The sequence below is a fragment of the Coregonus clupeaformis genome, chromosome 5 (assembly GCF_020615455.1).
Source record: "Coregonus clupeaformis isolate EN_2021a chromosome 5, ASM2061545v1, whole genome shotgun sequence".
NCBI lineage: Eukaryota > Metazoa > Chordata > Actinopteri > Salmoniformes > Salmonidae > Coregonus > Coregonus clupeaformis.
Genome location: NC_059196.1, coordinates 21,834,046 through 21,846,494, shown reverse-complemented (window position 1 = coordinate 21,846,494; position 12,449 = coordinate 21,834,046). Strand labels below are relative to the sequence as shown.

Genomic DNA, 12,449 nt, shown 5'->3' with positions numbered 1-12,449 from the left:
AATTTATTTACACTCCATAACAATTTATTTACACTCCATAACAATTTATTTACACTCCATAACAATGTATTTACACTACATACAAAAATGTGTCTATATAAACATGTGTTTACTCTCCATAAATTTTGATTTATTGCTAAAGTTACTCAAGAAAAAAATTGTTATTTGTCATAATTCTATTCTTTTTGTTTTCGAGACTTAATTAGTCTCGAAGGGGGGAAATATGTAGTGTCTGAGGGTCTGTGATTGTGCTGACGTTTGCAAAAGTGTGTTAGAGGAAACTTGGCTCTGCTTGCTGAAACATCTGGAAAGCATTACTAAATTCCTGGAAAAGAGGATATGTGAAAAGCCAGGGATTGGTGTATTAAAATCACGCCATACTATGTCACATAGGATATAAATGCCATGTATTGAACAAAGGAGGGAGGAATAGCAAATCAGATTGGGTCCGGCTGTTCTTCAGATATCTGCAGGTATCTGTAAATCTGACGCTGAAACTCTTTGTTATAATAAACCTTTATAAACAAAGTACAGTGTCAGCGGATCTTCTTATCATCACGGCATTATCAGCAACGTTGTCTTTTCACCACATGAGGAAGTCACAATTAAAGGACGGGGACCCGGGACGTGCTGGGTTCTCGCAATTCAACCTGAGGCTGTTGTCTTCAGTGATAAAGGCAGTAAGTTTTCCAAAATCTCTTCTTTGCTGAACAGGTGACTGAAAGTACAAGACATACGAAGACTTACACATTTTCTTAATTTTTACAACAACTTCATATATTGATACAGTAATAGGTTAAAGGGACATTTCACTCAAATGAAAGTTTGTCAGATGTTTTTAGACCTAAACATTTGACTAATGTGGAAATACATACAGTTGAAGTCGGAGGTTTACATACACCTTAGCAAAATACATTTAAACTCAGTTTTTCACAATTCCTGACATTTAATCCTTGTAAAAATTGAATGTCTTAGGTTCACCACTTTATTTTAAGAATGTGAAATGTCAGAATAATTGTAGAGATTTATTTAAGCTTTTATTTATTTCATCACATTCCCAGTGGGTCAGAAGTTTACATACACTCAATTAGTATTTGGTAGCATTGCTGAACTTGGGTCAAATGTTTCGGGTTGCCTTCCACAAGCTTCCCACAATAAGTGGGAATTTTGGCCCATTCCTCCTGACAGAGCTGGTGTAACTGAGTCAGGTTTGTAGGCCTCCTTGCTCACACACGCATTTTCAGTTCTGCCCACACATTTTCTATAGGATTGAGGTCAGGGCTTTGTGATGGCCACTCCAATACCTTGAATTTGTTGTCCTTAAGCCATTTTGCCACAACTTTGGAAGTATGCTTGAGGTCATTGTCCATTTGGAAGACCCATTTGCGACCAAGTTTTAACTTCCTGACTGACGTCTTGAGATGTTGCTTCAATATATCCACATAATTTTCCTTCCTCATGACGCCATCTATCCTCCCCAAAGACTCTGGGTCTGGAGCAATCCCAGACAACATTTTCACATCCACTATAATCATATTGGTGGTCAGCTCCTTTCCATGATATCTGTGAAAGCAAAGAGATGCCTGTGATATCAAAGTTTGATTTATGTGTATAATGAAACCAAGTGATTTGAGTAAATTTGAGTGTCATCAATAAACTGATTGAAAGAATGCTTCTGTGAATGCAAATGTGTCATTCATTCTTACTGAGACTGGAGTTTCTGCGTGACTCTGGCTCTCAAAGAGTTGCTGTTGCAGTCAACCTCTGTCTTCACCTGGATACTGAGCATTGTGCTGTCAGTAGGAGTAGGAATGTTGTAGTGGAGCGCCACCTGGGAAAGAGGGAAGAAGAAGTCAGGGAAACAATGTTGTCTAAAAATATACAGTGCCTTGCAAAAGTATTCAGCCCCCTTGGCGTTTTTCCTATTTTGTTGCATTACAACCTGTAATTTAAATTGATTTTTATTTGGATTTCATGTAATGGACATACACAATATAGTCCATATGGGTGAAGTGAATTGAAAAAAATAACTTGTTCCAAAAAATTCAAATAAATAACGGAAAAGTGGTGCATGCATATGTATTCAACCCCTTTGCTATGAAGCCCCTAAATAAGATCTGGTGCAACCAATTACCTTCAGAAGTCACATAATTAGTTATATAAAGTCCACCTGTGTGCAATCTAAGTGTCACATGATCTGTCACATGATCTCAGTATATATACACACACACCTGTTCTGAAAGGCCCCAGAGTCTGCAACACCACTAAGCAAGGGGCACCACCAAGCAAGCGGCACCATGAAGACCAAGGAGCTCTTCAAACAGGTCAGGGACAAAGTTGTGGAGAAGTACAGATCAGGGTTGGGTCATAAAAAAATATTAGAAACTTTTAACATCCCACGGAGCACCATTAAATCCATTATTAAAACATTTAAAGAATATGGCACCACAGCAAACCTGCCAAGAGAGGGCCGCCCACCAAAACTCACAGACCAAGCAAGGAGGGCATTAATCAGAGAGGCAACAAAGAGACCAATGATAACCCTGAAGGAGCTTCAAAGCTCCACAGCGGAGATTGGAGTATCTGTCCATAGGACCACTTTAAGCAGTACACTCCACAGAGCTGGGCTTTACGGAAGAGTGGCCAGAAAAAAATACATTGCTTAAAGAAAAAAATAAGCAAACACGTTTGGTGTTCGCCAAAAGGCATGTACGTACTCTGGTCAGATGAGACTAAAATTGAGCTTTTTGGCCATCAAGGAAAACACTATGTCTGGCGCAAACCCAACACTTCTCATCACCCCGAGAACACCATCGCCACAGTGAAGCGTGGTGGTATCATTATGCTGTGGGGATGTTTTTCCATCGTCAGGGACTGGGAAACTGAATTGAAGGAATGATGGATGGCGCTAAATACAGGGAAATTCTTGAGGGAAACCTATTCAGTCAGAGATTTGAGACTGGGACGGAGGTTCACCTTCCAGCAGGACAATGACCCTAAGCATACTGCTAAAGCAACACTCGAGTGGTTTAAATGTCTTGGAATGGCTTAGTCAAAGCCCAGACCTCAATCCAATTGAGAATCTGTGGTATGACTTAAAGATTGCTGTAGACCAGCGGAACCCATCCAACTTGAAGGAGCTGGAGCAGTTTTGCCTTGAAGAATGGGCAAGAATCCCAGTGGCTAGATGTGCCAAGCTTATAGAGACATACCCCAAGAGACTTAATAATAATAATAATAATAAAGCCATTTAGCAGACGCTTTACTTGCATCTGTAAGTGCTGTAAAAGGTGTCTCTACAAAGTAGTAGTTCAACGTGGAGCAGGAAACCCTGACACCCGGCCGCTGTGCCATCATAAGCCCTCGGGCGCAAGAGCCGAATCCCACTGGACCCCGGAGGTGAAGCGATGGGCATCACTGATGGTGGTGGTATCGTTGGAGAAGGCGTAGGCAGACCCTCTCTTTCCCATCGCCCAATAGTGCTCACCACCTGTTCCATGGCGGTGCCGAGAGCCTGGATCATGGCCGCTTGGTGTTCGACGCGTTCCTCCATTGATCCAGCTGGCACCGCCGCTCCTGCTGACTCCATGAGTGGTGTGTGATTCTGTCAAGGTGATGTGTATGCGGGAAACGAAGTCAAGCAGAACGTGTATGCGGGAAACGAAGTCACACCGAACTACTGGCAGAACGTACTTTACTTAACACAGTAAAGAAAGTACAAAACAAACCTCCAAACAGGGAGGAACAAATAACGCATACAACCAGCACTGCCGACCTAACGGAAAACAATCACACACAATAACCAATGAGAGACAGGGGTTTATAAAGGGAATACAATATAACATAATGGGAAACAGGTGCAAACAATCAGGACAAACTAGACAAACACCGAAACATAGATCGGTGGCAGCTAGTACTCCGGGGATGACGAACGCCGAAGCCTGCCGGAGCAAGGAGGGGCAGCCTCGGCTGATTCCGTGACAGTACTTCTGCAAGCCACTGTACATTTTAAAAGATAGGCCAAAATACACATTTCATAAACTAAATATCAAGCCAGACAAAGCTTCTTAAATGTTTGAACAGTAATATATAAAACTGTATTTACACCATAGGATTGGGAGGAGAGATGTGTTTTCACTGACCTGCACTGAGGCACAAGCACTGCCCTTCACTTCCACGCTGTACTTCCATTCGGTGTCCTACATCGACCTCTCCTGGTAGAGAAGCTTGTTGTTTTGAAGAGGTGCTGTACCCCACTGGGAGACTGTACTGTCACTGTGCTGGCACCATCTCTACTGTACACCCTGGTGGAGTAGAGAGCTTGGGCCTGGAGGGCCACGACTGTGTCCTAAACACACACACAAACAGACCACAGAACAATCTGTTCAAAATGAAGAAAATACAAAATTTTACATAAAGGATCGATTTTTACATTGGTCAGTTCCTAGAGTGACTATTTCCCATTTCCATCCATTATGATTTCTTGACTCCATTTCAGTGGAAGTTAGCCTCACCAGGCTTGCCATGAAAATAAGCACATACATGCCTGTGGTCTGGTAAAAGTCAAGGTAATAATGCCTCACTACTAGTGTACAGCACAGGGTGCCATTTTGGAACAGAGGTGTTTTGGAAGTATACCTGTGTGGAGGAGAAGCCTCCATAGGCGTTCTGCTGTCTCACCAGCCACCTGATGATGCGGGAGGCATAGCCCAGGTCAGTGGTAGACAGAGGGGAGGCACTGAGGGAAGCCAGCAGAACGTAGGAGCTGATCTCCACTGCCAGGGAGGCTGAGGTCTCTGAGGAGGTCTGAGTCCAGTGCAGGAGACCCCCTGAGGGATGAGGAACACACACACACCAGAGAATAGGGCTATCTTATTCATCATTATACAGACTACAACGTTCTTCTCTGAACTACCCAATTAATTTTATGACAAAAATATAATTTTATGACACCTGAGTTCAAATAGGATTTTTGTTCTTTAAAATACTTTTGCCAGACGGGCGGAGGGTTTGCATGTTTGGGATTACTCCATTGGCTCCATTGCCCAGGTAAGCTCAATCAAGGCAAGACACCACAAACAGATCTTGGACCAGGATATGGCTCACCCTCTTGTAATGCGATCGTGTCCAGGTGCTGCAGAAGCTGGGCCCGGGTCTCCATGTCCCCTGCCAGCGTAAAGGTGTAGGCCAGCAGAGCAGTAGTGTAGGTGTTGGAAAAATCACTGGTGGAGTTCCTCAGGCAAGACAAGCTGCCGTACACAACAGGATCCTGGAGCACAAAATAACAGAGCCACACAAGGCAATACAAACACGTCTGGGACCAGGCTAGACACATTCATGCTGGAGCACTTCTATTTTTTTAGTTTACAGTAGCATAACTAAGCTGACTATCAGTTTTAACAGCACAGTACCATTCAGATCTGCTTACAGTAACACCTATATCTCTGCTTATTTCATAGGGAACTTTCTGAGAAAAAGTACTTTCACTGTGAATTAAATAAATACACAACTCAATACATTTTAGAATATCTAAATGACAGTTGACATAAGACGTATACAACAGACTTCATACAGGAGGCTAAATCAGTTTCCTGTAATGGACGTTGTTGTAGTGAGAAACAATGGTTATGTGGAGATGCTACTTACCGACACCGACATGTTGAGCTCCAGCATTGAAGCAGTGGTGTAGGCCGTCAGTGTGACTTCATCTGTCACCCCACCCTGCAAAACAATATGTTTAAATACTAAAACATGTCCATGAAACTGTATCTAGCCTGGTACAATTCTGACTAACTTTATGGCTAGTCTGATGAGACGTAAAACGACAGCCCGGCCCGGTCTGTTCCTGCCCCTCGCACCAAGCCAGTGGTGCGCGTCGCCAGCCCGGTCCGGCCTGTTCCTGTCCCTCGCACCAAGCCAGTGGTGCGCGTCGCCAGCCCGGTCCGGCCTGTTCCTGCTCCCCGCACCAAGCCAGTGGTGCGTGTGTCCAGTCCGTCACGGCCCGTGCCTGGTCCGGCACCGGTCAGCTGCTCCACTCCGGAGCCAGAGCAATCCGCTCCACCGGGGTCCAGTCCAGCTCCGGTCAGCCGCTCCACTCCGGAGCCAGAGCAGTCCGCTCCACCGGTGCCTGATCCAGCTCCGGTCAGCCGCTCCACTCCGGAGCCAGAGCAGTTCGATCCACCGTCGTCGGGTCCAGCTCCAGTCTGCGGTTCCAGTCCAGACCCAGACGTCAGCCCCTCTCCAGGTTCGGGGTCTCCCACACCAGGGTCCAGACAGGGCTTGGTATGTCGTGGGAGGAAGGAGAGGGGAAGCAGCGTGCCGAGGTCCAGACCAGACCAGGGGCGCAACAGGGAGGTGGAGAGTAAGTGGTGGTCACGCCCGGAGCCGGATCTGCCTCCGAGGCGGAAAGCCCACCCGGCCCCTACCCTGTTAGGTTTATGTGGCGCGGTCAGAGTCCGCACCTTTGGGGGGTACTGTCACGCCCTGACTCACGGGACTTGTATTTGTTGAGTCAGGGTGTGTATTTTCTGTGTTGTGTTTGGCTATGTTGATTGTCTATGTTAGATTCTAGTATGTCTAGATCTATGTTGGCCTGTGTGGTTCCCAATCAGGGGCAGCTGTCGCTCGTTGTCTCTGATTGGGGACCATACTTAGGCAGCCTTTTGGCACCTGTTAGTTGTGGGATCTTGTTCCGTGTGAGGTATGTTCTTTGTCTACCTTGGACGTCACGTTTCGTTTGTTGTTTTGTCGTGTGTTCAGTACGTAAATAAATATGAATGCATATCACGCTGCGCCTTGGTCCTTCTCGTTCATGAACGATCGTGACACAGGAATTGTGAAAAACTGAGTTTAAATGTATTTGTCTAAGGTGTATGTAAACTTCCAACTTCAACTGTAAGTGTAGATTATACACCTTTACTCGAGGAATGATATCTATGTGCATGGAAATACTTGACACTTTTTATACCTTCCATAAAATTAACACAGTATGTTTGTGATGTGCAGTAGTCAGAGGGTATAACACACAGACACGGTAACCTTCATATGTCCATGCTGAACTATCGCCCCTCTGGATAAGGCCTGGAGGAGGGAAAAACAGTTATCCCATCAAGACAGCAAGAAGGAGATGATGAGGAGTATTGGTGTTGTATAGAGACATTCTTCCTTTGAAGATGAGGCTGGGACTATGTCTGAAATGACCATGCTCAAAAGTAGTGCACTAGAGAATAGGGTTCCATTTTGGACGCACCCTGGGTTAGCAGGTTGTCACAAATTGCTCCTGGTTCTACTCACCAGGTAGATGACATCCACGGAGCCCTTTGGGACGGTCTCCCCTATGATGGCGTACTGTATGGTGATTGACACTTCCTCCCAACATGCCAGTGGTTTCTCCATCTTCTGAATAGCCAGAGAGCTGGATGTTTTACTGTGAGGGGCAGTGGGGTTGGATAAGTGAGAGTATGTGTTGCCCTCTGTTGAAATAGGGGAGCCTTTGTCTAGTGTTCTCCACTTGTGGTGTTTTGCTTACCTGGAAAGCAACAGAGGGAAGAGAGAGTTAAACTGAAGGCCCAATCCCAAATCGACCCTTAGACCCTATGCCATATATACTTGTGGAGACCTGAGCGGATTTGAGAGGTGTAAATATGGTAACTAACATCTCCACCTTGTCCTCTGATAGGCTAGGTAGAAGTTTCACCATATTACTTATTATACCAATGGAATCTTCTCAGATCTCCACAAGAGCATGATAGACCCTAGGGCGTAGGGTCAAGGGGATAATTTGGGGTTGAGCATAAAGAGTCTTCAGAGTCTTTCAAACCTAGAAGGAATCATACTTACTATGAGGTTAATATTCTCTTTGGGCATACTGCTTGTGTTGAGGGACAAACTGGCAGTACCATGACTGTCCACTGGACTGCTCTCCAACCACTGACACATACAGATGATCAAAGAGAAAGTGATAGATTACAGTATATTACAAATACAAAGTTAGCTAGTTGTGTTGTTGAAGTGAACATAGTTTCTTCAGGAAAGCATACAGACCTCTATTGACTCCTTATGGCGGGGGGGGGGTGTATAATCAGGAACTCCTTGTTGATTTCTCATCAATTCTTATTGGTATCAATACATTAGGCCAAAGGGTCGGCACAGCTCTACCTCTGCTTTACCAGGTACAGGCTATCCATACGTGTATCTGATTTTACTTCATAATAAGACACGTCAAAAACATAGAACATCATACATTTCCTACTTAGAGGGAAAGTATATTATCAGCCTCATAAGAGATATTATAAAGGCTCATACAGTGGGGAGAACAAGTATTTGATACACTGCCGATTTTGCAGGTTTTCCTACTTACAAAGCATGTAGAGGTCTGTAATGTTTATCAAAGGTACACTTCAACTGTGAGAGACGGAATCTAAAACAAAAATCCAGAAAATCACATTGTATGATTTTTAAGTAATTAATTTGCATTTTATTGCATGACATAAGTATTTGATCACCTACCAACCAGTAAGAGATCCGGCTCTCACAGACCTGTTATTTTTTCTTTAAGAAGCCCTGCTGTTCTCCACTCATTACCTGTATTAACTGCACCTGTTTGAACTCGTTACCTGTATAAAAGACACCTGTCCATACACTCAATCAAACAGACTCCAACCTCTCCACAATGGCCAAGACCAGAGCGCTGTGTAAGGACATCAGGGTTAAAATTGTAGACCTGCACAAGGCTGGGATGGGCCACAGGACAATAGGCAAGCAGCTTGGTGAGAAGGCAACAACTGTTGGCGCAATTATTAGAAAATGGAAGTTCAAGATGACGGTCAATCACCCTCGGTCTGGGGCTCCATGCAAGATCTCACCTCGTGGGGCATCAATGATCATGAGGAAGGTGAGGGATCAGCCCAGAACTACACGGCAGGACCTGGTCAATGACCTGAAGAGAGCTGGGACCACAGTCTCAAAGAAAACCATTAGTAACACACTACGCCGTCATGGATTAAAATCCTGCAGCGCACGCAAGGTCCCCCAGCTTTTTGGTCTAAATTCCACTCGCCGTGTTTGGAGGAAGAAGAAGGATGAGTACAACCCCAAGAACACCATCCCAACGTGAAGCATGGAGGTGGAAAAATCATTATTTGGGGATGCTTTTCTGCAAAGGGGACAGGACGACTGCACCGTATTGAGGGGAGGATGGAAGGGGCCATGTATCGCGATATCTTGGCCAACAACCTCCTTCCCTCAGTAAGAGCATTGAAGATGGGTCGTGGCTGGGTCTTCCAGCATGACAACGACCCGAAACACACAGCCAGGGCAACTAAGGAGTGACTCTGTAAGAAGCATCTCAAGGTCCTGGAGTGGCCTAGCCAGTCTCCAGACCTGAACCCAATAGAAAATCTTTGGAGGCAGCTGAAAGTCCTTATTGCCCAGCGACAGCCCCGAAACCTGAAGGATCTGGAGAAGGTCTGTATGGAGGAGTGGGCCAAAATCCCTGCTGCAGTGTGTGAAAACCTGGTCAAGACCTGCAGAGATTGACTGCGTTTCAGCCGTGCGTAATTGGCAGACTCCAACTACAGTAAAGGAGGTGCAGCGTTTTTTGGGTTTTGCCAATTACTACCGGAGGTTTATCCGGGGTTTTGGACAGGTAGCAGCCCCCATTACCTCCCTGATAAAGGGGGGCACGGTGCGTTTGCAGTGGTCGGCTGAGGCGGACAGGGCGTTTAGTCATTTGAAGGACCTGTTCACCTCAGCTCCGGTGCTGGCACATCCGGATCCCTCTTTGGCGTTCCAAGTCGAGGTGGATGCGTCCGAGGCGGGGATCGGTGCTATACTGTCTCAGCGCTCGGGCACGCCTCCAAAACTCCGCCCCTGTGCTTTCTATTCCAAGAAGCTCAGTCCGGCGGAACGCAATTATGACGTGGGGGACAGGGAGCTGCTAGCTGTGGTCCAAGCCCTGAAGGTGTGGAGACATTGGCTTGAGGGGGCTAACCACCCTTTTCTCATTCTGACTGACCATCGTAACCTGGAGTACATCCGGGCAGCGAAGAGACTGAACCCTCGTCAGGCTAGGTGGGCCATGTTTCATGCCCGGTTTGTATTTAAGATCACGTATATCCCAGGGTCACAGAATGTTAAGGCAGACGCCCTGTCCCGACGATATGACACAGAGGAGAGGTCCATTGAGCCCACTCCCATACTACCGGAGTCTTGTCTAGTGGCACCGGTAGTGTGGGAGGTCGAAACGGAAATCGAGCGGGCGTTACGTACCGACCCTACTCCCCCAGAGTGTCCAGAGGGACGGAGGTACGTGCCGCTCGAGGTCCGTGACCGACTGATTTATTGGGCTCACACGTCACCCTCCTCTGGTCATCCTGGTATTGGTCGGACGGTGCACTGTCTTAGCGGGAAGTACTGATGGCCCACCTTAGCCAGGGACATGAGGGTTTACGTTTCTTCCTGCTCGGTGTGCGCCCAGTGTAACGCGCCTAGACACCTGCCCAGAGGGAAGTTACAACCTCTCCCCGTTCCACAACGGCCGTGGTCTCACCTGTCGGTGGATTTTGTCACGGACCTTCCCCCCTCCCAGGGGAATACCACGATCTTATGGTCGTTGTGGATCGGTTTTCTAAGGCCTGCCATCTCATCCCTATGCCAGGTCTTCCTACAGCCCTACAAACGGCCGAAGCCCTGTTTACTCACGTTTTCCGGCACTACGGGGTGCCTGAGGATATAGTGTCTAATCGGGGTCCCCAGTTCACCTCTAGAGTGTGGAGGGCTTTTATGGAACGTTTGGGGGTCTCGATCAGCCTTACCTCGGGTTTTCACCCTGAGAGTAATGGGCAGGTGGAGAGAGTAAACCAAGATGTGGGTAGGTTTCTGAGGTCCTACTGCCAGGACCGGCAGGAGGAGTGGTCGGGGTATATTCCCTGGGCAGAGATAGCCCAAAACTCACTCCGCCACTCCTCCACTAATCTTACTCCTTTCCAGTGTGTGTTGGGCTATCAGCCGGTTCTGGCACCCTGGCATCAGAGCCAGATCGAGGCTCCTGCGGTGGATGAATGGTTTCGGCGCTCGGAGGAGACATGGAACGCTGCGCATGTCCATCTGCAGCGGGCCATCAGACGGCAAAAGGCGAGCGCCGATCGCCACCGCAGTGAGGGTCCGGTTTATGCACCGGGAGATCGGGTCTGGCTCTCGACCAGAAACCTGCCCCTTCATCTGCCCTGCCGGAAGCTGGGCCGGCGGTTTGTGGGGCCATTTAAAGTCCTGAGGAGATTGAACGTGGTATGTTATAGGTTAAAGCTGCCTATTAATTATCGCATTAACCCCTCGTTCCATGTGTCTCTCCTCAGGCCGGTGGTAGCTGGTCCACTCCAGGAGAATGAGGTACGAGAGGCCCCTCCGCCCCCACTAGACATCGAAGGGGCTCCGGTGTACTCAGTCCGTTCCATCGTGGATTCGAGGCGTCGGATGGGGGGTCTGCAGTATCTCGTGGAGTGGGAGGGGTACGGTCCGGAGGAACGGTGCTGGGTCCCTAGGAGGGACTTCCTAGATCCCTCCCTGTTGACAGAGTTCCACCGGAGTATCCGACTCGCCCTGCTCCGCGTCCTCCTGGCCGTCCCCGAGGCCGGGGTCGGCGCATGGCTGGAGCCGCGCGTCAAGGGTGAGGGGGGGGGGGTACTGTCACGGATTCTGCCGAGGCTGCTCTTCCTCCTTGCTCGGGCAGGCTTTGGCGTTCGTCGTCCCCGGAGTACTAGCTACTGCCGTTCGATGTTATTGGTGTCTGTTTAGTTTTGTCTGTATTGTTTACACCTGTTCGTCATTATGTTTGATTGTTGCCCTTATATTACCCCTGTCTCTCATCGGGACATTGTGTGTGATTGTTTTCCCTTCACGTATGTCATTAGTGAGCGGGTTATTTCCTCCCTGCGTGGAGTTATTTCTGTGTTCTATTGTTCAGTATCGGACTAAAGTACGTGTCCGAGATTCTGTGTCCTGCGCCTGACTTCTTCAACCACATCTCACCGACAGCCGTGACAATTTGTCATTAGCAAAGACCTGGGTTCAAATAAATGCATATTTAAGTATTTGTATTTAAATACAAATTGTCTGTGTATTTTTGTATTTTCAAATAATATGGGCAAATTAACTACTTCTATTTGAAACTATTTTCAAATACTTGTTTCCAAATACATTATTTCAAATATCCCTAGGACCAAACAGACCTGGTTGCAAATGAAGAATTAAAATATTTATTAGAAAATACAAATATTATTATTTTAAAATACATGCTAATACTTTCCAAGTATATTTCCAAATACAGTGCATTCGGAAAGTATTCAGACCCCTTCCCTTTTTCCACAAATGTGTTATAGTACAGCCTTATTCTAAAATTGCAACAATATATTTCCCATCAATCTACACACAATACCCCATGATGACAAAGC

The 12,449-nt window shown here is 46.8% G+C and overlaps 1 pseudogene; it reads right to left on the bottom strand.

Annotated features, from left to right (window-relative positions):
- Positions 1–1,388: 1,388 nt before the first annotated feature.
- Positions 1,389–8,352, bottom strand: LOC121564972 (annotated as a pseudogene).
- Positions 8,353–12,449: the final 4,097 nt, after the last annotated feature.